This window comes from Mytilus californianus, unplaced genomic scaffold, assembly GCF_021869535.1.
Source record: "Mytilus californianus isolate M0D057914Y unplaced genomic scaffold, xbMytCali1.0.p SCAF_3, whole genome shotgun sequence".
Lineage (NCBI taxonomy): Eukaryota > Metazoa > Mollusca > Bivalvia > Mytilida > Mytilidae > Mytilus > Mytilus californianus.
The window spans coordinates 76111332-76114828 of NW_026262679.1; the positions used below are offsets into that span (position 1 = coordinate 76111332).

The 3497-nt window shown below is 32.4% G+C and overlaps 1 long non-coding RNA gene across 1 annotated transcript; it reads right to left on the minus strand.

The window, feature by feature from the left end:
- Window positions 1-910: 910 nt before the first annotated feature.
- LOC127733277 (uncharacterized) lies at window positions 911-3092 on the minus strand. Its single transcript, XR_007997060.1, has 2 exons — window positions 2972-3092; window positions 911-1396 (listed from the first exon to the last, which is right to left on the minus strand). It is a non-coding gene; the product is annotated as an uncharacterized LOC127733277 (long non-coding RNA).
- Window positions 3093-3497: the final 405 nt, after the last annotated feature.

The window sequence follows — 3497 nt, forward strand, 5'->3', positions numbered from 1 at the left end:
CCTGCTTCTGTTTAAACCTTTACCACTAATATCTCATCTGGTTTAAATAAAATAGTGTCTCATTCCCGGAATTTGTTATGCAGGAATTCATTTTAATATTAGTTTTTTTATAAGCATATAAACTGCTTGGTCTCTTCACACAATTTATGTTTAGGACGGAATGCATCAATAGGTACATACATGTACCAGGTCACCAATATATAAGTACACGTTATGTGCTTTTGACCTCCACAAGAATTCTTAAACATTCATAGATGTGCAAAGATTATTTTTGTCGTTGGGTTGTTGTCTAATTGACATATACCTCACATTTCTGAATAGTCATAGCAGCTGTGCCTTTTCAATTTATTGCAGAAAATATTTGCATTAACATTTTTCAAAATAAGCGAGGTGAAACAGTGATCACAGAATGAGGACATGTAAAACTGAAACAACACAACAGGTAAATATAAACAAGCACCATTGCTAAAGGACTGAAACAAACATAGATGATGACTAATATGAGCGACTAGTAGTGTACAAGTAGAGTGAACATTTCTTGCTTCTTATTCTACACATTTTGTCATTTCATGTAAACAATTAAATATGTTATTTTCCGAGGAGAGGAAGGAATTTGTGAAACGAAATATTTTGCCTTTAGTACTGTCAAGTTATATATTCACAGGAGTGTTGTTGAATAAATGAACATTTTCCTTTTTTTTACATTATGCTACCTTTATGCTACAAAGGTAGCATTTCCATTCTCATGATATACAAAGATATTATAGCATTTATAGAGTGGCCTTCCAATAATAGTCATACATGTAAATCATTGTCTCATTGGAAATCATACTACATCATCATATTGTTATACATGTATGTAAAAATTATGTACATGTATACTTTGTAAACGTACAGAAGGCAAATGAAGTTGAACACAAGATATTTATTTGCATTTTTATCCATATAGTCTCTGCACAACTGCCACTTCTGTTTCAAATTCAATAGATTGAATGCGGAGTCTTGTATTTATTCTTAGTTCAATGATGTCACCATCACTTGCACACAAATCTCATACACATGTACATCAAGTTTGGCATATGAACTATGATATTTGAACTACAATAATGTGGTGTTTTCACAGTCAGGATAAGCACATGTCATTTTCTCTCTTACAAAACCATTTTTTAGTATCACATTGATAGTAGTACATGTAATTGGTCCACTACATGACTGTGCAGTAACATTTGAAAAAAGTCATCACTAATAGTTGTTCCTGTCTGCCAGGGAATCTTTTTTTCAATCAGAAAGGCTAGGGAGTCCTACATTCAGCACATGTATGATATTACATCTCTTGTTTGCTGCACTGTTAGGTAAATTTGATCAACATCTTTGTTCTTTTATAACATGCAGGATCCTGTTAAAAAAAAAATGCTGTCAGATACTGAATGTAAATATACATGTATATAAACTTGTAAATGTCATCAAAGTGGTAGAAATAATGAAAAAAACAATTTACATACACAAAACCGGTATGTCTTGGGAAAGTAATTCCTGTGATCAATGGTGATGGGTACATTTGTTCTTTAAAGATGGACAATTTTATAAACTGTAGCCATGGACAGGTGCCTGTCTTTATATTGAAGAGAATGAAAATGGCCGACAGCTTGAATGGTCATTTTTAATTGTAAATTGCATCAAAGCTGGTGAAAATATGTAAAAAACAACTGTTATACACAAATCCAGTATGTCATAAGAAAGTAATTCATGTGCTGGGAATAATTATTCTCTAAAGATGGAAAAGTTTATTGACTTTAGACATGGACAGGGGCCTGTCTTTATATTGAAGAGAATGAAAATGGCCGACAGCTTGAATGGTCATTTTTAATTATAAATTGCATCAAAGCGGGTGAAAATATGGAAAAACAACTGTTATACACAAATCCAGTATGTCATAAGAAAGTAATTCATGTGCTGGGAATAATTATTCTCTAAAGATGGAAAAGTGTATTGACTGTAGACATGGACAGGGGCCTGTCTTTATATTGAAGAGAATGAAAATGCCCGACAGCTTGAATGGTCATTTTTAATTGTAAATTGCATCAAAGCTGGTGAAAATATGGAAAAAACAACCGTTATACACAAATCCAGTATGTCATAAGAAAGTAATCATGTGCTGGGAATAATTATTCTCTAAAGATGGAAAAGTTTATTGACTGTAGACATGGACAGGGGCCTGTCTTTATATTGAAGAGAATGAAAATGGCCGACAGCTTGAATGGTCATTTTTAATTGTAAATTGCATCAAAGCTGGTGAAAATATGGAAAAAACAACTGTTATACACAAATCCAGTATGTCATAAGAAAGTAATTCCTGTGCTGGGAATAATTATTCTCTAAAGATGGAAAAGTTTATTGACTGTAGACATGGACAGGGGCCTGTCTTTATATTGAAGAGAATGAAAATGGCCGACAGCTTGAATGGTCATTTTTAATTGTAAATTGCATCAAAGTGGGTGAAAATTTGTAAAAAACAACTGTTATACACAAATCCAGTATGTCATAAGAAAGTAATTCATGTGCTGGGAATAATTATTCTCTAAAGATGGAAAAGTTTATTGACTGTAGACATGGACAGGGGCCTGTCTTTATATTTTAAAAATTGAACGTGGCCGACAGCGAGAATACTGAATTTTTATTGTAAATTGCATCAAAGTGGGTGATTTAATGAAAAATTCAACATATTTACACAAAACCAGAGTGTCTTGGGAAAAGAGATTCATCTCATAAATGGTTTTATTCCTTTTCGAATGAAAAGGTTTTAATAAAAAATACGTCCGTGTAAAATTTTTTTATAACGTCCATGTCGGCCAAGCTTTCCCCTTATTATTGACCACAATTAAACGTTAATCTTCCCAATATTTTAACTAACAATTACTACAAACTGAATAAAACAAGGTAAATAATTTACGAAATTGAAATATATACTTACATTATGCTGTTTTGAAAAGCTTGATGTAAAATAAAAATCGAAGCGCTGGTGAACTTGTCATGATCAGATGCAAAATGGCGATCTCGTTAAAGTCTCGTGTGATGCGTGTTTTTAATTGGATTTCGCTGACCACTGTTACAGAGACATATATACACAGAGATTGGCAACTGTAACAGTGGTCAGCGAAATCCAATTAAAAACACATATTTCAATTTCGTAAATTATTTACCTTGTTTTATTCAGTTTGTAGTAATTGTTAGTTAAAATATTGTGACGATTAACGTTTTATTGTGGTCAATAATAAGGGGAAAGCTTGGCCGACATGGACGTTATGAAATTTTTTTACACGGACGTATTTTTTATTAAAACCTTTTCATTCGAAAAGGAATAAAACCATTTATGAGATGAATCTCTTTTCCCAAGACACTCTGGTTTTGTGTAAATATGTTGAATTTTTCATTAAATCACCCACTTTGATGCAATTTACAATTAAAATTCAGTATTCTCGCTGTCGGCCACGTTCAAT